The following is a 25351-nucleotide window of genomic DNA, read 5'->3' as shown; positions in this document are numbered from 1 at the left end:
CCTGGCCGCCGCGTTCTGTACAACTTGAAGCCTTTGTAGCAGGTACTCTGGCAGGCCCAGGTAAAGAATGTTGGCATAATCCAACCTGGAGCCTATCAGAGCCTGCACCGTCAGCCTCCTGTGCTCCTCTGATAAGAGAGGCAAGAACCTCCGCAGCATTTTTAAGAGGCCGAAGCAAGTGCCGGTTACCCCCATGATCTGGGCTTTCATCGTCAGCCCCTTGTCCATCTTAACCCCCAAGTTTTTAGCCATGGGAGAAGAACCGGACGGAGGGAACATGTCGATGGGCCACCAGGCCTGCCAGCTAGGCTCCGTCTCGCACCCAAAGAAGAGTACCTCCGATTTGTCGGAATTGCACTTGAGGCTGTTCCGTTGGAACCATGCGAACACCGCCCCAAGGCAATTCCGGATACTCTCCCCGTCAAAGTCAGCCCCTCTCTCGCAAGAGAAGAGGAGCTGGGTGTCGTCGGCATACGACACGATCCGGGCACCAAATGACTCCGCCACCGCCGCCAAAGGGGTCATAAAGATGTTAAAAAGGGTCGGGCTCAATATAGAGCCCTGAGGGACCCCGACTCCCAGAGGCGGCATAACGGCGGTGCCAGATGGTGCCCAGACCGTTTGCCGGCGGCCGGCCAAAAAGGAAGAAAACCATTTGAGCACCGTCCCCCGCAGACCAATCTCAAAGAGTCTTGCGAGCAGGCCCTCATGAGGGACGGTGTCGAAAGCCGCCGACAAGTCCAACAACACCAGCATGACTTTGCCCCCGGTATCCAACACCCCTTTAATGGTTTCAGAAACCTCAAGGAGCGCGGTCTCGGTGCTGCGATGTGAACGGAAGCCCGACTGGGAGTCATGTAATATCTCATGAGACTCCAGAAAATTGGAGAGCACCGACTGAACGTGCTTCTCCAAAATTTTTACAAGGGCCGGCAGCAACGAAATTGGCCTATAATTGGCTGGGGCTTTCGGATCAAGACCCGGCTTTTTAAGCAACGGGATGACCATTGCCTGCTTCCATACTGGCGGCACCTCTCCCAAACTCAACGAGAGGTTGAGAAGAGGGTGCGCCAACGGATTAACCACCTCCGCCAGTTTACCCAGGAGCTTAGCAGGGCAGGGGTCAAGCGGAGACCCAGATTTTAAGTTGCCCATAAGCGCTAAAGAAGCTGAGGCTGGCAGAGACGGAAACTCAGCCAATAAGGCACCCTGCCCAACTGAAGGAGGCGAGCCCGCCACGGGCAGCGGCAATATAACCAGTTCACTCGATAGAAAGGAGTCCTGGATAAGTTTGATCTTGCCTGTAAAAAAACACGCAAGATCCGCCGCCCAAGATTCTGCGGGCCCCTCATCCGAAGCAATAGTCCGAGGGGAGATGAATTCTCGAACGATGGTAAAGATCTCCTTACTGGAGTTCGAAGCTGCTTCGATTCTCCCCGCAAGATAGGCTTTCTTTCCGAGGCGGATGTCTCGATGGTAGATTTTGACCACAGCCATGTAGGCAGACCTGTCATTGCTGTCATAGTGTGCCCGCCAGGCCCTTTCGGCTACCTTGCACTGCTGCCGCATAGCCTTCAGAGCAGGGGTGAACCAAGGGGCCGAGACCCGCTTAGATGTCGAGCGGGGGGGCAGGACTGGGGCCAGGTCATTCAGCCTCGCCGTCAGCCATTCTTGCCGGGACTCCAGATCTCTCTCTAATTCGCCAGACAAAGGACAAGGGTGTGACACAGCAGCCTGAGCCAGCATCTCAGGGGTCACCCTGCAAAATGCTCTAAAGGCTCGTCCCCGCTGCTGTAAGACAGGGTGAGGCACCCTGGCGTTGCTGCTGATTACAAATTTGGCCAGCCAGTGATCCGACCACAAGACCGGGAGAATCTCTTTCACCACTAGAGGCGAGGTCGAGAAGACCTGGTCTAGAGTGTGCCCCTTGTCATGGGTCGGGCCCTGCAAATGCGGGGAAAGACCCAGCGGAGTCATAGTCTCCAACAGCTTAATAGCAGCGGGGTCCGACGGATCATCCATCCGGATGTTAAAGTCCCCCGCCACTAAGCAGTGTTCTGCTCTCAGTGCTAGGCCCACCAGCACCGAATCAAGATCAGCAAAAAACGTCCCAAGCGGACCAGGGGGGCGGTAGACTAACAGTCCCTTTACTGATTGATGCGGCGCTAGCACAATTGAAAAAGCCAACGATTCCGAGCCGCGGATGTCCTCAGTGGGCAGGATAGTGCAGGGCGTGCCCTTCTTAACTAAGGGTGGGCGTAGTTCGCGAAGTAGCACTTCGCGAAGCTACGCAAAGTGAAGTTCGCACTACGCGAGCTACGCGTAGCACTTCGCGAACTGCGAAGTAACATGTTCGCACTGTGCAAGATGTTGTTTTCAATGATTGCACAGTGCGGACAAGCAACCGGCACTGTGCAATCATTGAAAATGGCATCTTGCACAGTGCGAGCTGTAGTTTTCTGCTGCTCGAGTAGATTTTTACTCGAGCTGCAACTTTCTCAACGCGAACTGGTAGTTTCTCATCGCGAGCGGTCGCGAGCATACGCGACCCCTCGCAATGAGAAACCTGACCTTCTCGCGTTGGGAATCTCGCCGGGAGGTTTATTTTCCATGCTCGCGATCGCGAACAAGGAAAAAGTCTCGCCAGGATGTCATTTTGCTTGCTCGCGGTCGCCAACTTGACGTTGAGGACCGCGAGCAAGCAAAAAATGACCGCAGCACTACGCAACACTACGCTACGCGTGTTCGCACTGTGCTACGTGCAGTTCGCGTAGCGCGAAGTAGCGCGAACTTCGCAAACTACGCGAGCGTAGCGTAGTGCTTCGCCCAGGCCTATTCTTAACCATCAATGCAACCCCGCCACCCCTGCCCTTTGCTCTGTCCTTCCTGAAGACATCAAAATCCGGCGGAATGGCCATAGCCACATCAGGATTGGAAGCTTCACCCCACCAGGTCTCCGTCAACATTAGGCAAAGTGGCTTCTCTGTCTCGAGGAGCTCAAAGATGTGTTGCGCATGGCTGCGTGCAGATCTGGTGTTTAACAGCATGCAAGCATACTCTGCACCAGCACTGACAGTAGGCGGGGCTGATGACAGAACCCGTGTCGGATGCCAGCCACATCCCGGACATCGCGACTTACCTCTGTAGCGGCCCGGGAAGACAGTACGACAGCAGCTCTCCCTATGATTCAAGGAGCGCAACTCCCTAGAAGAGTACCGCACCGAATGAGGGCCCGGATTACTCATTCTCGGTAAGCAGAGCCCCGCCCGCCGCCCAAAACGCCTCCGGGACACTGACGGGCGCAGACGGGCAGGACTCTGGCAAGACTCCGGCAAGCGACGGCGTCCTCGCTGCGCGTTCCCGCTGCGCGGGTGAGAGCGACTTTAAATAGGCACCGAAGTGGAGGGAGGAGCGCCTGGACGCTCCAAGATGCGCCCGCCACAAAAAGCCTGGACCCAATCCAAGATGGCGCTGGTCGCCGATGAAAGACGATCCCCGGACCACCCACAGAACCCGGGCCCACCAAAAACGGTGGTGAGTATTCCACAATTTAAATGCAGGTGTGAGGGGGGGGGAGAGCCCAGCCAGTGCACGCTAAATAAAACAAGGACACGTGCCAAACACGCAAAAACGCGCTAAACGCGCTATAAACTGCCCCAAGTGAAATATTAAAAACTGCAGCCCTTACAAACCGCAGCGCGGTATAAAACGGGACCTTTCAGGCACACCACCAATAAAAAGTGCCTTAAATAGGCACCGAAGTGGAGGGAGGAGCGCCTGGACGCTCCAAGATGGCGCCCGCCACAAAAAGCCTGGACCCAATCCAAGATGGCGCTGGTCGCCGATGAAAGACGATCCCCGGACCACCCACAGAACCCGGGCCCACCAAAAACGGTGGTGAGTATTCCACAATTTAAATGCAGGTGTGAGGGGGGGGGGAGAGCCCAGCCAGTGCACGCTAAATAAAACAAGGACACGTGCCAAACACGCAAAAACGCGCTAAACGCGCTATAAACTGCCCCAAGTGAAATATTAAAAACTGCAGCCCTTACAAACCGCAGCGCGGTATAAAACGGGACCTTTCACTGTCAGAGAAGAGGATGCTGACAATTACAAGGTCTTGAAGAGTGCTTTGATTTAAGGGTTTTGCCTAACCACTGAACAGTATAGGTTGGAGTTCAGAGACACCCAAAAGGCTCAGACTCAAGACTGGGTTGACTTTGTAGATTGTGCTACTAAGGCTTTGGAAGGTTGGATACATGGCAGCAAGGTGCATGACTTTATAGGATTGTACAATGTGATTATGAGGGAGAAGATCCTTAATAATTGTGAAAAACAGCTTTTACACCAGTACCTGGTGGACTCTGATCTGACCTCTCCCCAAGAGTTGGGTAAGAAGGCAGACAAATGGGTCAGAACCAGAGTAAGGCCTACAAATCAGGGTGATGACCAGAAGAAAGATTCTACCAAGTCCCAAGAGAAAGGTGGGGATAAATCTAAAGACAAGTCCTCTACAGTGCCCCAAAAGTCCTCCCCTGGGGGTGGGTTCCAAACTCTTTCCTCTCCTGAAAAAACCATATTGCCATGTTTGTAAAAAGCCTGGCCACTGGAAAACTGATCCCAGTTGCCCCAGGATGGGCAATAAAGAAAATGTTCCTCCAACCAATACTACCACCCCTTCTGGTACTACTATTAGTAATCCCCCAGGCGGTAGTGTTGCACCCAAAAAGTTAGGTGCATTCTCATGGGGAATAGAGGAGGGCCCTAGTTTAGACAGGTCCCCCTCGCAAGCCTCCTTAGTCTGTGATGGTGGTATGGGATTTGCCACTTTTTCCATGGGTCCCAACCCTTTGAACAAATACAGACAGGAGCCCTTGATCAATGGTCAAAAAGCTTTGGCATTCAGGGACACAGGGGCTAGTGTCACCATGGTGACAGGGAAACTGGTCCCCCCTCAACAGTTTTTACCTGAGTTTAAATACCAGGTGACCAACATAGATGGTATCAGGACAGATCATCCCGTAGCCATAGCCTGAGCTGAAGTTGAAATACAGGCCCATTTAAAAATGTTAGGCCTCCCTGAGATAGGTGGTGGGGCTGTGATGGACACAGCCCAACCCCAGGGAAATTTTGGAGTGATGGAGCCTGAAAGAATGGCCCAGTCTCCTCCACAAGAGAGCACAAGGGTTGAAGAAAAGTCTTCATCCAACCAGATTTTAGGTAAGGGTCAGCCTCCTCAGGGAACTGATCCTACCCCTAGGGAAGGAACTGCCTCAGAGATAGTCAGGCCTGTCCTGGCCATACCTCTGATGGCAGGGGACCCTTCTAAGGTGGTACCCAGTCTGGAACTGCCCCTCTCTACCCTGCTCAGTCAGCCTAGGGCTGCAGAGGTCAGGGAGGTCAGTGGACCCCACAGGGCCCCCTGTCCAGAGGAACCCTATCATCAACAGATTAGGGGCACCCAGTCTAGCAGCCCTAGCCAGGTGAAAATTCCTCAACACCCTGAGGGATATCCCATACCTTTGTGTAAGGACCTCGACCAGAAGGATTCTGTTGGGCAACGGCAAATCTGGGACCAAAAAGTTCCAACCCTGCCATTTCCCTAGATTGATCAAACTAAAGGGGCCCAACCCCCAGCTGTAGGCAGGCAAAGGTTGACCCTCAGAGCAAAGTGTAACTCAGTCATGGAAAGAAAGGCATATATGGTGACCAGTGATCTGAGGAAGTTGAGACCAACTTTATTAGGGCCTCATTTCCCTACTCAGACACCTCACCTGCCTTTTACTTTACCAAAACATACCACAGGAAGCAATTCCCCATGGTGGAGACCCTCTCATACCCTTAGGGTGAGAGATAGCTTAGTGGACCATTAGACAGGGGGTAACCGTGCTAGTGCAGGTACTTCCCTATATGGCCACTTAGTCAATAAAGGCTCAACTGATCAAGGTTAGCCTTATCTCCTTTTGTTTGGGGGGGTTATGTAGGAAGGTGGAATCTGACTACATAGATGCCCCCACTTTTTTCCTGGTGTGTTGATAGTTTTTGACTCAGTTTGGCTGAGAAGCTGCTAATCAGGTCCCCAGCCTATCTGCTTTCTCTTCTAAATTGATTCCATGTGCGTTAGGTATACTCCAGATTGGATTCTGGTGTACCCTTGTGAGTCCCTAGTATATGGTATACTATGTACCCAGGGCATTGGTACCCCAGAGGCCTACCAGGAGCTGAAGCATGTATTATGCCACCCCTGGAAAGCCCTCCAAAATGACACCACAGGTCTGCTACTGCAGCCTGGGTAAGGTGGTGCATGCACCCCTTACTGAGGTATAGTTTCACTATACCTCACCTATCACTGCACATAGAAACCTATCATTCACACCTATGGCAGGCCTTATCACTCCTGAAGGCAGTGTGCTTGGTTATATGTAAGAGGGTGCCCAGGCATGAGCTGAGCCCCTCTGCAGCCTTCGGAATCTATCCTCCGGGGTTGTCAGTGGTGCAGCCGGACCGTATACTCTTAAGTGCATTATAACCCAATGGTAAATGCTAATTTTTGACTGGCTGCACGGAAACATGTCTTGTTTGGTGTCAAACACCTTGGAATAATACCCCCACACCAGTAACTGGTGTGGGAGTATGATCCCACCCTTCTAGAGGAAGAGACATGACAGCACCGGTATACCAGGTGCCAACTTAACAGAGCCCTGGCATCACAAAATGGATGCTGCAGCCACAGACACGGGTATGGCCTCCTGCTGCTGACCGAAACTTCGGCAGGGGAGGCCTGAAAAATAGGTTTCCTCTCACAGGGAGGTGTAACCACCTCCCAGACAGGCTGATGTGTATTGGGGATGGGTGGGAGCACTCTCAGAGTGCTTTGAAGTCCTGCACTGGGGGCACATTTGGTGTCCCTGTGCATAGTCCAGCTCAAACTGGTTCAGGGGCTACCAGCCCCTGCTCTGCCGCAAAACTGTACAAAGGAAATTGGTGTAGCCACCCCTCTTTCCAAACTCTCCCATAGGTGGTTCCCCTGAGTTAGTCCAACCCCTTTCTTAGGTATAAGTAAGGAACCCCTGGCAACAGGACTTTAGATATCCCTGGACGAAACTCTACAACAGAATCCTGGAACTTCAACGCTCTACTGAAGACTAGAGGACTGAAGAAATCTCCATTGGTGTCAAGGAGTGACTCCCCTGCTTGGCAGGCACCAACAAAGCATTTTGCTGGTCTGCATCTCCGAAGCTCCCGCTTGACTCCGAAGTATCTGCAGCCCAAGAAGAGGATTTCTAGACTTCTCAGAGGCCGACCCGAGTCCCCAGCAAAGCTGAGACCTGCAGCCCTTGTGAGTAACATGGAATCGGAACTCCTGGTCACCGTGCACATTTGCAAGTGCAAGGACTTTCCGACGTCTCTCGAAGTCATGCGTTGGGTTACTTGTAGCCCATGCCCCGAGCACCATCTCCACCAAAGATTGTGGGCCTCCACTCCACGAGTGTTTCGTGAGCTTGCTGTTTGCATTTCATTTTGAGGCTCCTTCGCGATCCCTGGTCCGTTGACTGGTGGGTCCCTGTGAAGGCAAATTTGATTTTCCTTGGGCTTCCCTGGTTGCTCTAGATGTGCCCTGACTTCGCACTGCGTGGTGAGTCCCTCAGACCTTGCTGGTCTGCACCGAAGCATCTTTCTCCTTTCTGCATGGGTTGCTGTTGCCAAGGCTTGTTGTGTCCAATCTGGGCACAAATGCTGGAGCACTCGACATCCTTCATGGGACAGCTCGAATCCAGCCCCTGGTGATCCTCGACTCCTCCTGTTCCTCGTGGCTGAAGAGTCAAGCTTCACCTTCTTCACCTGAAATCACCCGACTTCGGTGGGCATTTGCCTATCGTGCCCCTGATCACTGGCTAGTGACCCAGACTCTGTCCCCTCTGCTTTCAGGTTCTTCTCGCCTTTGATCCAGGCTTGGATCTCTTCGGACACTTCGCATCTTCCCGACAGCAGCACTTCCTCACCAGCTCTCATTGAAAACAACGATGCGACCCGACACCATTTGACACCTATGCATCTGGCTTCCCTGGGTGAGGTAACTCGAGTACTCCGGTGCACCCATGTTTGTTGACCCTAGAACTGCCTACATCCAAAAGGGTTTGGTCCTAGCTCATCTCTAAGTGTCCATAATCTTTAAAAATCTAACCCCGACTTTCCCTATAGAATCTAACGGGAGCTCGTGGCTGTGTTCTCACACTGCAGACGGCCCCCGTGGGTCCCCTGTGTCACTACCTTGGGTGTTTCCTTGCGGTCCTAGCAATTCTACAGGCTCTAGGCCTTATATCTAGTTAAGTCGTTGTTCTTATAACACTATTTTAGCATATGGTTTGGCTTGCCCCTAGGGCCTGACGTGTATTTGTGCTATTTTACTGTACTATTTGCAGTGTAGCTTATGTGTTTGGACCTCAAGCCTCATAAAGAGACTAGTACGGTGTATTGAGAAATAAATACATATATTTCATATATATATATACCTGGTGTGGTTGTCTTTCATTTAGCCATTGAAGAGATTATAGACTGGTAAAACAATCTGCGTTACATTCCTTCAAGACCTAGCCTGAAGGCTGCTCTCCATAGCTACCACTAGGATAGCTTTCAATAAAGGTTGCCTTTAACCTATCATCAATAAGGGGTTGTTTGGACTGGTGCAAGGTGCCACTATAACTTGTGGACAGCATATACCAGGCCAACGTCTCACACAATGTACCCTGCCAAAGGGCTGTAAGGCCTGCATTAAGGGAGACGTACATATAGAGAGGGGAGAGCAGTTGGCCTAACGGCTAGGGCACTCGACCTTGGACCTGGGGAACTGGGTTCGAGTCTCGGTAATGACGCTGAACATCCTGTGATTCTGGGCAAATCACATAATCTCCCTGTGCCTAACAAAAAAGTAATGTGTGTCCTCATGTAACATAACTGGTGCTATGTAAAGCGCTCTGATACCTGATTGGATTCAGGTCAAGTTCGCGCTATATTAAGATCTGAACAAAAAAAACAAAAAAATATATATATATATAGAAGACCTGAGTCCTGACACACCCCCCTCGTCAGACTGTCACCGATGCCTCAACCAATCGTAGCGGGGCTTTGGGTGTTTAAACTGTGGCTGTGAACTGCACTTGCACTGTTTGGCGGCATCTGAGGAAGTCAGTAATTGACGAAACGCGTCATGCCATGGCCGAAATAAAAGAGCTTGTTACCTGTGATCCGTGAGTGCTTCAGCTTCTTCTTGAGGAGTGTGGTTTTATATATATATATATATATATATATATATATATATATATTACCTACTGGCGGTCGCCAGTAGGTAGTTATAGTTAGGACCCCTTTTCCATAGGAAATCCGCAACATTCTATTTTGAATAACTTTGGCGCCGGTCGATGAATCCTCGCGAATTTCTCAAAATAGGTGGGGCGCTACGCTCCGCTCCTACCCTGAAAGTCTCGGGGGGATACGTCAAGCGGGGGCTGAGATAAAAGGGGGGTCCCAAAACGCGTTTTTCCCATGCATTTTTCCATAGGACCTTTAGAACGAGCTACAGCCCGAACGGCTGAACAGAATTACTAGAAATTTGGCAGAGAGGTAGTCCCTATATCAAGGAAGTGCCTTTTGTAGGTTTGGTGTAAATCTGTTCAGTAGATTCTGAGAAAATAGCCTTTAATCAATATATATATCTGAGCCCGCTTACGGTACGCTTACCGTACGCTTACGGTAAGCTTACGGTACGCGTACGGTGGCGTGCGCGAGCGTGATTCTGATTGGCTGTTAGATCTTAGTAAACATTCGAATCGGCCGAAACCAGGAAGCGGCGGCCGCCATTTTGTGTGTTTCACTCAGAAAAAAAAGAGTGAAAACAAGAAAAGGGGGCAATGAGGAGAGTTACAGACCCCCTTACATTTGTGAGGGGGTCAAAGAAGGACTGTAAAGTACAAAGAAAACATTTATTGATTTTTAAAAAAATCACGGGGTACGCGTACGGTAAGCTTACGGTAAGCGTACGGTAGAAAAAAAAATAAAAAAATAAATGAAATTCAGATTTAAGTGTTTAGATATTAGGGGGCTCTAAAAAGAGCCGTTGTGTTTATGAAATGATTTTTTAGTGGTACCTACAAGTAAGTACCGATGCAGAGTCTAAGGTTCAAGAGGAAGACTCTGTTCCCTTCATCATTGAAGTGCACACCATCTCCTCTATAAATGTCTTGCATGTCATAACGCAAGTTGTTGTGGTAAATGGCACCCATACCATAGTCACGGAGGAAAGCAGAAACAGATTTGTTGACGTGCTTTCTTGCTTTGTCAATCTGCGGACAGAAATGATTGGACCAGTTCCATTTTTGCCTTTGGCATATGTTGGAAAACACAAAGGCAGTTTTAGGGAAAAGTGAAAACAGTTGTGCAAAGGTGTCCTTCATAAGCATTTCCAGACCTACCCCAGTCAAAGTGCCTAGGTCATTGCCACCACAGTGCACTATTATGAGGTCAGGGTGTTGGATTTGCATGAAGGATTTCACCAATGGCATCAATTGGTGCCACTTTAACCCTCTCTGACCAATCCATTTAATGTCTACATTTGGCAAAGCAAGGTCTCTCACCATATCTGTTTTCTCTGCAAACTTTTCACTCCAGAAGACATAGCTGTGCCCTACAATCCACACTGTGAACATCTTCAAAGGAGAACTGGATGCACTCAGGAGGTGTCTTTCAGTAGAATGGCAATATGAAAAGAAAGACAGTTTGGAAATGGAGGCATACATATTTTTTTCAAAACAAAAAGAACTGATTGGCTGTTTCATACCATTCTAGAATAAAAACTAGGCTGTATGTGTAAATTAATAGAAGCATGTTTTGTATTGGTACAAAAAAATGTGTTACCAAAGAACAGTACTATGGATTTGCTGTTAGGTTTGAAAAGTCAAGCACTCTTGCTCTGTGGAATTGAAACATTGTGTGGCGAACTTCTGACCTAACTCCACACAGCAGTGTTCCATGAGCTGTTGCTATGGTAGCAGGCAGAAGTCAAGTTGGGGGAAGGGTACTAGGCAGAAGTCAAGTTGGGGGCAGGGTACTTTTGGAAAAGGGTTGGTTTTCAACCAATAGAAATGTGTGATTACATTTGAAAAAAAGGGGGAAGCACTGAGATTTGAAACTTACATGTATATGTGTGGAAAAATAGAGGGAAAGTTTGCCATTATCTGGTTCTGCTGAGAGGAGAGAGGTGAACAGAACAGAGATCCTGGCTCTGATAATCTGCTGTTTGAGTGCCACATTTCTTTCACAACTAACTAATTTTAAAGGTGAGGTTAGAGTTTGAGAGGAGATGTATATGGTAAATTAAGAAATGAATAATAGAAATGGAAATTCTTTTTGTTGAAGTTGCGTTTATCATTTTCTGTTTTGGGAGAAATTTAAATGTGAGGAACATGTAAAATAATATGGACTATGTTTTCACGATAAATTAAGGTGTACTGGAAAAAAAAAGAATAGTTTAAGGGTTTGAGGTTGGACTCAGTAATGCAAATACATTCAGCATCACTAAGGCTGGTTGCCCTTGCTGGAATGTAGGCAGCCACCCAGGTTACACATGGTGGTGGTCTGAAAAAGCAGTTTGGACATGTGCATTTAAAAAAATCAAAAAAGTGGTTTCATAATGTGTCAGTCTGTAAAAGTGATTTTCACTTGCCAAAAAAAAAGAGCAGTAAGTGTGCATTCAAATTGGCAAAGAATTTTCGTTTTGGGACTAATGTGAAAACATGACTCTGTGTGGAAATAGGAATTACAGGCAGAGATTTATTGCGTTTTTTTCTGGTGATTTCACAGTTGCATTAGTAGGAAAAAGGGGGAGCGATTTTTTGGGGGAAGAAGCAGACTCTTAGCACACACCCATCTGCTTGCCATGTATAATCATGCACAGTATTTACAAGCGAGTGGGGTTTTCAGGTTTTAGTCTGTAATGCAAATACATTCAGCATCACTAAGGCTGGTTGCCCTTGCTGGAATGTAGGCAGCCACCCAGGTTACACATGGTGGTGGTCTGAAAAAGCAGTTTGGACATGTGCATTTAAAAAAATCAAAAAAGTGGTTTCAAAATGTGTCAGTCTGTAAAAGTGATTTTCACTTGCCAAAAAAAAAGAGCAGTAAGTGTGCTTTCAAATTGGCAAAGAAATTTCGTTTTGGGACTAATGTGAAAACATGACTCTGTGTGGAAATAGGAATTACAGGCAGAGATTTATTGCGTTTTTTTCTGGTGATTTCACAGTTGCATTAGTAGGAAAAAGGGGGAGCGATTTTTTGGGGGAAGAAGCAGACTCTTAGCACACACCTATCTGCTTGCCATGTATAATCATGCACAGTATTTACAAGCGAGTGGGGTTTTCAGGTTTCAGTCTGTAATGCAAATACATTCAGCATCACTAAGGCTGGTTGCCCTTGCTGGAATGTAGGCAGCCACCCAGGTTACACATGGTGGTGGTCTGAAAAAGCAGTTTGGACATGGGCTTTTTAAAAAAACTGAAAAGTGGTTTCATAATGTGTCAGTCTGTAAAAGTGATTTTCACTTGTCAAAAAAAAAGAGCAGTAAGTGTGCATTCAAATTGGCAAAGAAATTTCGTTTTGGGACTAATGTGAAAACATGACTCTGTGTGGAAATAGGAATTACAGGCAGAGATTTAATGCGTTTTGCTCTGTTGATTTCACAGTTGCATTTGTAGGAAAAAGGGGGAGCGATTTTTTGAGGGAAGAAGCAGACTCTTAGCAAACACACCCAGCTGCTTGCCATGTATAATCATGCACAGTATTTACAAGCGAGTGGGGTTTTCAGGTTTCAGTCTGTAATGCAAATACATTCAGCATCACTAAGGCTGGTTGCCCTTGCTGGAATGTAGGCAGCCACCCAGGTTACACATGGTGGTGGTCTGAAAAAGCAGTTTGGACATGGGCTTTTTAAAAAAACTGAAAAGTGGTTTCATAATGTGTCAGTCTGTAAAAGTGATTTTCACTTGCCAAAAAAAAAGAGCAGTAAGTGTGCATTCAAATTGGCAAAGAAATTTCGTTTTGGGACTAATGTGAAAACATGACTCTGTGTGGAAATAGGAATTACAGGCAGAGATTTAATGCGTTTTGCTCTGTTGATTTCACAGTTGCATTTGTAGGAAAAAGGGGGAGCGATTTTTTGAGGGAAGAAGCAGACTCTTAGCAAACACACCCAGCTGCTTGCCATGTATGATCATGCACAGTATTTACAAGCGAGTGGGGTTTTCAGGTTTCAGTCTGTAATGCAAATACATTCAGCATCACTAAGGCTGGTTGCCCTTGCTGGAATGTAGGCAGCCACCCAGCTTACACATGGTGGTGGTCTGAAAAAGCAGTCTGGACATGGGCTTTTTAAAAAAATCTGAAAAGTGGTTTCATAATGTGTCAGTCTGTAAAAGTGATTTTAACTTGCCAAAAAAAAAGAGCAGTAAATGTGCATTCAAATTGGCAAAGAAATTTCGTTTTGGGACTAATGTGAAAACATGACTCTGTGTGGAAATAGGAATTACAGGCAGAGATTTATTGCGTTTTGCTCTGGTGATTTCACAGTTGCATTAGTAGGAAAAAGGGGGAGCGATTTTTTGGTGCAGAAGCAGACTCTTAGCACACACCCAGCTGCTTGCCATGTATAATCATGCACAGTATTTACAAGCGAGTGGGGTTTTCAGGTTTTAGTCTGTAATGCAAATACATTCAGCATCACTAAGGCTGGTTGCCCTTGCTGGAATGTAGGCAGTCACTGAGGATACACATGGTGGTGGTCTGAAAAAGCAGTCTGGTCATGGGCTTTTTAAAAAAACTGAAAAGTGGTTTCATAATGTGTCAGTCTGTAAAAGTGATTTTCACTTGCCAAAAAAAAAGAGCAGTAAGTGTGCATTCAAATTGGCAAAGAAATTTCGTTTTGGTACTAATGTGAAAACATGACTCTGTGTGGAAATAGAAATTACAGGCAGAGATTTATTGCGTTTTTTTCTGGTGATTTCACAGTTGCATTAGTAGGAAAAAGGGGGAGCGATTTTTTGGGGGAAGAAGCAGACTCTTAGCACACACCCATCTGCTTGCCATGTATAATCATGCACAGTATTTACAAGCGAGTGGGGTTTTCAGGTTTCAGTCTGTAATGCAAATACATTCAGCATCACTAAGGCTGGTTGCCCTTGCTGGAATGTAGGCAGCCACCCAGGTTACACATGGTGGTGGTCTGAAAAAGCAGTCTGGACATGGGCTTTTTAAAAAAACTGAAAAGTGGTTTCATAATGTGTCAGTCTGTAAAAGTGATTTTCACTTGCCAAAAAAAAAGAGTAGTAAGTGTGCATTCAAATTGGCAAAGAAATTTCGTTTTGGGACTAATGTGAAAACATGACTCTGTGTGCAAATAGGAATTACAGGCAGAGATTTATTGCGTTTTGCTCTGGTGATTTCACAGTTGCATTAGTAGGAAAAAGGGGGAGCGATTTTTTTGGTGCAGAAGCAGACTCTTAGCACACACCCAGCTGCTTGCCATGTATAATCATGCACAGTATTTACAAGCGAGTGGGGTTTTCAGGTTTCAGTCTGTAATGCAAATACATTCAGCATCACTAAGGCTGGTTGCCCTTGCTGGAGTGTAGCAGTCTGGACATGGGCTTTTTAAAAAATCTGAAAAGTGGTTTCATAATGTGTCAGTCTGTAAAAGTGATTTTCACTTGCCAAAAAAAAAGAGCAGTAAGTGTGCATTCAAATTGGCAAAGAAATTTCGTTTTGTGACTATTGTGAAAAGAAATGTAGTAATATATTTAAATAAAATAAAGGAATTTTTTTTTTAGTTTTTTTCAGGTATTGCTGAAGAGCAGTGAACAAAATTTAAGATGCCTACAAAATCCAGAGTTCAAAAAACGCTAAAAAAAAACCTATATTTGAAGACAACTAGAGGACCAAAGTTAGTAGAAGATGCTGATGTTGGGAAAAAGAAAAAATCTTCTGGTAAGCACAAAAAACAATTTCTTAAAAATATATTCAAAAGAATGAAAAATGTACAAAATGTCTGTACTCGAAAGGATGTTTTTAAAAAAAAAGGAGAGGAAAAAATTGACAATTTAGTTAATGCAAATATACCTTCAGCAACTGAAAAGATTTATATAAATAGAAAAACAGCGTTTAAAGAGATACGTAGAAAAATGTTTCAGAGAAGAGTTATGTCTAATTTGATGAAGGATGTGAAGAAATATAAGAAAAAGACAAAGTTTTATAAAAGAAAAAAGAAATAGAAGCCATTGCAGCAAAGGCATTAGAATTAAAAAGGAAACTATTCATATTAATTTTGAATACGATGCGTACATTAGACAAAATGGTTAATGTACTGAAATGTAAATGTAAAATGTAAATGTAAATGTGCAGATATTTATATAGCGCAAATCACCAACCGGTCTCTAAGCGCTTGCTTAGGGAACCCGTCCTGGTATTCCCCTGTGAGATAACCCAGCAGGGCATCCACAAGGTGAAAGCCAGGCATCCCGCCACGAGGGGCCATTGTGGAGATTAAGCAAGCTATTGCCCAGAGTCGCAGAGTGTGAACCCATGAATCGAGTATGCACTGGAGCGAGAATTATCGAGTCCATGGACAATTTATGGACTCAAGACCCAGCTGAGCCGGGAATTGAACCCTGGTCCCGGGCTGACCTCTGCTTACAAGTCTGCCTACTCTAACCCGTGAGCCACACTTCTCCACAAAATCACATAGCAAAAGGAAAAGAGTAGTGAACAGAACAAACTTTTGTAAAGTGTTTTTAGGCAAGTGGATGCATAGTTCAAGTAGTGAACCTTTTTTTAATGAAGAAAGCTATTTTCAAAGTAATAGTTTGCTGCATGCAGTTGACACCAGAGGTCGTTCATACGAAGTAAAAAATGGTTGCATAATGGAGAAGGAGATAATGGTTCCAAGAGATGAGGTACAAGTGATGGCAGATGAGGCAATGGGGAGACGTCCTAAAGCCCCAGTGTACACTTGGAATTGTAGTAGTATTTGCACTGTGCGTCAGGAATCTATTGACAAATTTCGAGAGTTTCTAAGAGAATATAGTAAAAAAAGTATAAAACAGAAGATTAAGGTGCTTCAAAGTCTGGATCCATGCAGAGTGAGAGAGAATACTGGTTTGCAGGGTCATTCTCTGGCTTGTCTATCTAGAAAAGTGTGCAATAGTGTTTTCCATCATTTTAGGATGCTGGCTGTTCATCATACTGAAATGAGAAAGTTTGTAAGACGGTTGTATTTTGCTAAAAGTCCAGCAATAAAGTTAAATGAATTGAATAGGGCTCTGTTCCGAGGAACGGTATCAGATGTAGAGAAGGTTGTTGATGAAATTCAGTTTTGTTACTTTGGTCCTGAACAAAACAGTGCAGAGAAGGACACACTAAATGAGGAAGAAGTGGAAGAGAATGTACAACCATTTGTAAGTAAGACATTTAATGATCACATAACAAAATTTGAAAAAATCTCTAATGAAAGACCAAATATTACTTGTATTTGTTGCCGCAGAACTCATTATAGAAAACAAACCAGGTATGTTGATCTGTACAGAAAGAGTGAAAATGAAGATAATTATAAGTGGAAGGATTTTGCCACATATATATTTCTTGAAAATTGTTTTGAATTGGGTGAAGTTCAGCGTATTTGTAAATACTGTTACAACAAGTTAGAGGAAAATAGAATGCCGACCAGAGCTGTACATAATAATTTAGAATTGGATGCTATTCCTGCTGAACTTTCTGAATTAAATACTTATGAGTCTATACTCATTCAATGTGTTCATCCGTTCCAGACCATAGTACGTATGGAGCCCAAAACTGGTAAATTACCTCCTTCTGATTTACTGAGAGGTTTAAAAGGTAGAGTGGTGTATTTGCCCTTGGATTTGAAAAAAAATATGGAAACTATTGATGCGGATACTTTGGAAACTGAACCATTAGTTATTCTGGTTAATGGTGTACCTACAAAGAATAAGAAGATTTGGCAGGAGCTGGTAGATGTACGGAAAGTACAAAGAGCAAATTCGTATTTGAAAAGGAATAACAAATGGTATGAATCAATTTATATAGAAGAAGAAGAAGAAGAAGATTTACAAGAAGACACAGAAACACCAACTGGACAAATTGAAAAAGTGGACAAGTCAAAGGAAGAAAACATTTATGAACATTTTAGCATACATCCTCTTCATTCAAAAGAAGTTATGGGAGACAATATTGATCTCTTTCAGATGAAGAAAGCAAAAGGGACTCCCGTGAGTGTATGGGAGGAGAGCTTGGAAGCTCGATGTTTTCCCCAGCTGGTTCCTAAAGGAAAAGGAGGACGATACGATGAACGTCCAGAACAGATTCCAGCTTCTGAGTATCGGACTACAAGACTATATGCTGAAGATCCCAGATTTCGACAAAGTATTCCTTATTTGTTCCATCTTTTATTTGAAAGCGACTTGTCTGCACTGTCTTATGCAGTAAATCACATTTTAAAAAGTGGAGTACATTTACAAAATGTGTCTGCTAAGGATTTTATGGAGAAAGTGCAGCACCGAGATGATCATTTGGAAACACAACTGATCAATCTGATGGCTTGTCAGCGTGGGACAAATGAATATTGGTACCGACGCCATGGTGAATTAAAATGCATGTTACGGAATTTAGGAACTCCAACATGGTTCCTTACCCTAAGCTGTGCCGAGTACGCTTGGGATGATTTACTGGATTTTCTACGAGAGGCAAATTCAAACATTAAAAACATTGAATACAAGACAGCAGGAGAACTGTGCTCATTGGATCCGGTTAATGTTTGCAGATATTTCAATCATAGATTTGAGGCTATGATGTCCTTCATCTGCAATAAAAAAAATCCACCTCTTGGAGAAGTAGTGGATTTCTTTTGGAGAAAAGAGTACCAGGCAAGAGGTGCTCCTCATATTCATATGCTGTTGTGGATCAAGGATGCCCCAAAGTTTGGAACAGATACTGATGAAGCAGTGTTATCTTACATTGAAGAATATGCAACATGTGCTATACCAAAAAGCACAGAAGAGAAAAAGTTAAAGGAGCAAGTTTTACGTTTCCAAAGTCATCGGTGTGGAAAATACTGTCGACGGAAATACAAGAGCAAAGAAAAATACTACACTAAATGTCGATTTGGATTTCCTAGACCTGTTCTTTCAAATGGAAGAGTTAACAGTTTTATGTCAGCTGTGAGACATACTATCACAAGAAAATCACCTAAGAATACCTACAACCTTAAAAGAAAAGAAGAATCAAAAAATATAAATGACTACAACCCAGTCATTTTATCCATGTGGAACGCTAACATGGATATACAGTATGTAGCTGACAATTCCATTGCTGTTGCTCGATATGTAACGTCTTACATTACGAAATCAGAAAAAACAGAATTGAAGGAAATGTGGGAAGAGATTTCTCATGAGAAGACTGTCAGTAAGAAGCTGTACAGTTTCAGTTTGAAGATGTTATCGCATCGAGAAATTGGATCCTACGAATGTTCAGATAGGTTATCTTCTGCAAGTCTCTACTCGAAGTCAAGAAGAATAATTTGGGCAAGTTTAGGCCTTGCAGCAATGAGAAATCGGGTACTGAAATCTGTAGGAGAAATTGAATATTTGGACGAGAATGACCCAGAAAGTACAGATATTTTGAAATCAAACATGTTGGACACTTATTATCCCAAGAGAAGTCATCATCTGGAGAACATGTGTCTCTATGAAGTGCTGCAGAACTACATTTATTCACGGAAAGCCGCAGAAGACATCAACAATGGAAAATATAAAGTCGTTGGTGAAGAAGGATGTTTGGTGAAGCAAACAAAAGGAAGTTTGATAAATCACCGGAAGCTGAGTTTTGACACTACTGACAAGAAGGAATTTTACTACTTGGCTCTTTTACAGTTGTTTAAACCATGGCGTACAGAGGATGAACTACTGGGAGAATTTCAAAGCTATGAAGATTCTTTTAATGCTTGCAAAGACAGCATACAATGCAGTACATTCTCAACTTATCTGCAAATGTTAAATGAAGAAATTGAACAGGAAACTACAATTGCAGCAGAAATAGCTAGAGACAGTTCTCAGGACAGCCAAAGTTCAGGAACACTCAGTCAAGATCCCCTAGGACAACCAATCGTTGAAAATGAAGCATCAATAGCCATGAATGAAGTGGAAACGGCTATGAATCAAGCTCAAGAAGAATTTATAGACTTAGAAAATTTGGAAAGACAACTGAATCAAGAGCAGCAACAAATTTATGAAGAGATCAAAAACAAAATTGATCACGGATTTCTACATGAAAAAAAAGAGTGCTCATGCACATCATTTCATCCAATCAGGATGTATGTAAGCGGCAAGCTGGAACTGGAAAAAGTTTCCTAATAAAAGTCATCAGAAGCTACCTACAGCAAAAAACGGATTCTACTTTGTCTTGTGTGGTTACTGCTCCAACTGGGTTAGCAGCATATAACATAAAAGGAATCACTTTACATCGTTTGCTAATGTTACCAGTGGAGCATGAGAACAAAATACAATACAACAAGCTAACTGGAGAAGCATCCTTGGAAGTTTGGAAGCAAATTTTGAAGACAGACTATGACATGTTATTTGGTGGAAAACACGTCATAGTTTTTGGAGATCTTCTGCAGCTTACTCCAGTTAAAGGACAACCAGTATTTAATACTGTCACACATGAAGACACGAAGAAGTCATTGGGAAGCATGGGAAATACAAATATTTGGTCCTTCTTTGAGTACAAGGAACTTACTACTAATATGAGGCAAGCAAGCGATGAAGAATATGGAAGTATTCTGAAAGATATCAGAATTGGACTACTCACAGAAGTTGGCAAAAAAGCATTACAGAGTCGGCTGCTACATAATTTATTTCCAAAGGAAGAAATAGTTGCAGAGAAGATATACAAGAACATTGCAGAAAACAAAAGTGTCATCTGCTTAATGCCAACTCTACGTGAATGCTCAATATTTAATGAGGAGCTTTTGAAATTGGAAAAGGAAGAGATCAGGAAATTGGAAGCAGTGGACAAAATTGAGGATGGAAGAATTACTGTCACAGTAACAGGCAAACTGAAAAATAAATTGGACTCACTAGAGAAGAACATCTCCAAAACAGCTGGATTAGAAAAAAATCTATATGTTTGCATGAACTGTAGAGTATTTTTAAGAAGAAATTTGGATGTTGAAAAAGGTTTAGTTAATGGAGCTATGGGAAGAGTTGTGGGTTTTATTAATTATCAGAAAAAAGAAGCAATTGAATGTTTAAAAATAAAATTTGATCAGATAGAAGAAGTTAAAGATATTTGTCGTTGTACAGTTCGTTTCATGCTTGTGAAAGACTTATATGTACGTAGGAAGCAGTTTCCGTTTTCTCTAGCATATGCTGTAACTATTCACAAGTCTCAAGGATTGACTGTAGATTGTGCTTTTGTGAACATTGGTTCAACTGTGTTCAAAGAAGGTATGGCATATGTTGCTTTGTCACGAGTGAAAACATTATCAGGTTTATTCATGATAGACTTTGATGATTCAAAAGTTAGTGCTGATACAAACTGTGTAAAGGAGTATAATAGATTAAGAAGAAGCTATGCTCCTCATTTAGGTCAGTATCCTGTGTTGGAGAAACGTGTAGTTTCTCGTAAAAGAAAAAATGAGAATATCTGTAATGAAGATGTAGAGAAGAGGAAAAAAAAGAGGAGTGATGTAATTGCAAGCAAAAAGAAAAAGGAAAATGAAGAACAGGTTGTAGGATGTCATTTTGAAAATAGCTCTGGTGTCAACTGCTACGCAAATGTAGTGCTGAATGTTGCATTTTATCTGGAAAGTTTGCAAGAGCAGATAATAGTAAATCAGGGAAAAAGATTCTGTTCAGAGCTGAGTCTCCTTTTTCAAAAGCTGAGTAAAGATAAAACTCAAATAGAAAGTGCTACTGAAATTAGAAAACTTTTAGATATATGTTCAGGACGAACACAGTTTTCTCAAAATGAACAGCAAGATGCACACTAATTTTTGATGTATTTTCTTCAGGTAGTGGAAGAAGAAGGAGTTCCCATTGAAATTTTTTTTGGTCTCTCTTATAAATGGGAACATAGTTGTGAAAATTGTTATAATATATGTGGCTCTAATGTTGATAATGAAAGGTTTATTTATTTGACATTGCCAGAGAGTAAAACAGTCACTTTTGCAAAATTAGTTAAAGATGCTAATCATAGCATGAAATGTGGTGAGTGTAAATCTGACATGTTTTCAACATTAATTTTAAAGGATTACGGACAGTATGTAATTTTAATGATGCAACGATGTAGAGCTGATGGTTCAAAATTGGATACTTTAATAAAGAAGTTTACAGGACAGCAATTATCAATTTCAGGAAAAACTTTTGTAACTGTTGCAATAATTTTCCATGATGGACCTACTGTTACTTCTGGACATTACACAGTTTATCTTAAATGTGAAAAAGGCTGGACACTGTGTAATGATTCCCAATTGATTTTCAAACAACGTTTGCCTTTTGATTTAGCAAATTCCTATCTAATCTTCCTGAAACCTAAATTTTAGAGAGATTTGGCAAGATCTGGACAAAATAATTTTACCATTTTACTGGATTACCATTGCAATTTTGTAAAAAAAAGATTTTTTAAATTATCATTTGGCCTAATGGAAAGATAACCAATTGTAATGTGGACTTTTTTAATTTTTAATGAAACTTTCAAAAACCAATAATTTAGAGATAATCGGTAACATCTGCACAATTGCCATTGGAAATTTTTTCAAAAATGATTTAAAAAATTACTATTTGGCCATGTGGAAAAGTAACCAATTCTATTGTGGACTTAATAAATTATTCAAAAAATTTTCGTGAACCAAAATGTTACAGAGAATCGGTGAGATCTGGACAAATTAAACTTTAGAATTTTATTGGATTACCGTTGGAAATGTATTCCAAAAAAAATTTTTAATTTACTATTTGGCCTAAAGGAAATGGAATCAGATGTATTGTGGAGTTATTTGAGATATAATATTGTGATTATACTTCTGAAACAAACATATCAGACGGTATTTTAAAGAAATAAGTATTGGTATTAGATGATATTTTTTTAGAATATTATGCATTTCTATAATGTTAAGTTTAAGTAAAAAGAGATTCTGGGCTTTTTTAATACAATCTTTGTGATTGTTATTTTTTTTTGCCCGCTGTAAAATGATGAATGCAATTGCTTTCACAATTTATAGTGAAATGCAAAATATTCTGAAAACAGCAAAAATAAGGCAAAAATATTTTTTGAAAAATATGTAAATATGTGTACTGTATTATAAAATGTTTTAAAAATATTAATACTTTTTTCTTTTTTTTCAGATTGATATAGAAAAATTTCGAAAACTAGAACCATTTTTAAAGCTATTTTTTTTAAAAACAAATGAATAAATATTTTTTTGAGTGGGTATGGTAAGTCAATAATAACAATTGTAGTCTCTCAAGGACCTTGTAATGTGATAATTGATTTTTAGTGTTTTAAAAAAAAAAAAAAAAAAAGTACGGTAAAAAAAAAAAAAAAAAAAAGTTTTTAAAAACATATGTAAAAAAAAGATGAAAGATAAGGTTGGCTCTTAAAAGATCCGTTGTGTTCATGCAGGGACAGAGGAAAGAAAGAATGGGAAAATTATTCAAAGCGACAAGTGTGCTGATCTATTTTGTTGTTCACTAGGGAAACACTGGTCTCCCTATGGCAAATTAGATCTTGACAAAAGGCGCATCGAATATCAACCCTCCGAAATCGAGGGTTCATTTCCAGAGGGCCAGCAAAAGGAGATGCTCCCCCCACAGACAAAGGGCTCACCTGACCTGCAGAAGAAGGAGTCAGCTCTGCAGATGATGGTCCAGGCTGAGCTGCTGTGGATGTACTTGCTTGTCTTTCTGAAGAGTTACCTCCAAAAAGATGACCATGTGTCCTTCTGTGTACATCCTTGAGGTGTCTCTTCATGGTATGATTCCCAAAGGAATACTTCCTGTCAGGATTACCTCTTGAAAGTACACGCTGACACAGCTTGCAAGTTACTAAGGGTGCATTCACCTTTTGCTGGCCTTCAGGAAAAGTAAAATAATCCCATACATAAGAGGGCTTTTGTTTCCTCGCTCTCTGCCTCAAAACAGTGCTGCTAGTGCTAGCCTCACTCTCAGAAGAGCTCTGCTGTTCTGCCATCGTATCACAAAGACAACCCAGCTCCTTCTCCTAAGGGATCACAAGCAGAAATGAGTGGAATGGGTGTGGTGTAGGAGAGTTCTAGAACTGAAAGTAGTTTCAACCAATCAAAAGTTGTGTTTCATGATCACATGACCTACCGTACGCTTACGGTACGCTTACGGTACGCTTACGGCAAAAGTGCGCATGCGCGTAAAAAAGACACGCGCTTGCGCGCATGCGCATAACAGACACTACCCAACACTTCCGCGTAACGTGCGCGTGTAGCGTACGCGCGCACGCGTCCCACGCGGAGTACGCGCGGCTACGCAAATTGCGTAACTATACGCAAGCAGCGTAGAAAAATTACGGGCGTTGCGTAAACCGTACGCTTACCGTAAGCTTACGGTACGCGTACTAAAAAAATAATAAAAAAAAAAAAAAAATGTACTGCAAATAAATTTTACATGTTTATTTTAAAAAATATATTAAAAAAAAACATATTAAAGAATTTTAAAAATTTAACCATAGTCTTTATAAAAGGTAAGAAAATTAAAATAAAAATATGTTAAAAAAAATAGAAGAAAAAAAAACAATTAGCATTTAAAAAACCTTGCAAATTCACTGAAAAAACCATGGGTTTCACACACGTTATAGTAAGGAATTAGCATTTAAAAAACCTTAGAAATTCAGTGAAAAAACCATAGGTTTCACACACGTTATAGTTAGGAATTAGCATTTAAAAAACCTTAGAAATTCAGTGAAAAAACCATAGGTTTCACACATGTTATAGTTAGCTGGACATTTTACTCGTAAAAAACCAATGAAATTCCCCCGTTATAGCTAGTTCAGCTAACTATAACTCGCGCGCCCGCAATGCACTGCTGATGACGTCACATATTACATCACTCATGACATGGTCAGTGACATCACTCATGACATCACTGATGACATCTCAAATGACATCACTGATGACCTCACTGATGACATCATCCTTGTGATAGAGTGGCAGACCTCCTCTTCCCCTAATAAAACCTTTGATACACACATTCAAAAATAGAGACTAAAATTTACAAAACAATGGACATACCAATAACAGTTACAACAACCTCTTCAGTAATTCTAAGATCCACATACACATCCACTCATTCACCAACAGTCCAATACAGTCACTCATACATGTACTCACTTATCATATGTACTCATACACCTATACATCCTGTTACACAATGCCACTCATCCATAGAGCTACTCACACACATAGTCACTCATGCTAATAAAGAATCAAACATACATTTACTTGCATATACAGTTATACACACACCACCACACTTACTTCTACGGAAACTTACACATACTTAGTCTTTTAAACAATTACTTATAGAAATACATACTTATTCATACAGGAACTCTTTCAATCTCTCACTCTCACATATACTCACATATATAAACCAATAGTCACATATACTAGTTTTAAACATATGTAGTTACTCATAAAGACACTATTGAGACAGTCATTCACTCACTAACACACCCATACACACACTCATCCACCCATGCAGTCCTGCACACATGCTCTGTTCAACACATACAAACAGTGAGTCACTCATTCATGCACCTATGCACTACGTCATACCCCCCACCGAACCATGCAGACACTCATACTGATACTCAAAAAACCAACTAATAACCTATATAGACACCCATGTAGCTACTCTCCAACCCATGCAGCCACTTATACACAAAGTGAGAGACTGATACAGATATTTATATATTTAAACATTACTCACTAAGCCATGTATTCACTATGATACACTTAATCAGTCAGTTACACAATCAATTTTTCAAAAAGAAATCATCCATTTAGACAGTAATATACCCATTTATTCTTCCATCGACCTTGAGATATACATATATAAAACATATTTAATTTTCAGAAAAACACACATTCACTGGATGATGTCATCAGTGAGGTCATCAGTGATGTCATTTGAGATGTCATCAGTGATGTCATGAGTGATGTCACTGACCATGTCATGAGTGATGTAATATGTGACGTCATCAGCAGTGCATT

The sequence above is a fragment of the Triturus cristatus genome, chromosome 2_1, assembly GCF_964204655.1.
Source record: "Triturus cristatus chromosome 2_1, aTriCri1.1, whole genome shotgun sequence".
Taxonomy (NCBI): Eukaryota; Metazoa; Chordata; class Amphibia; order Caudata; family Salamandridae; genus Triturus; species Triturus cristatus.
This window is presented reverse-complemented; position numbering follows the sequence as displayed.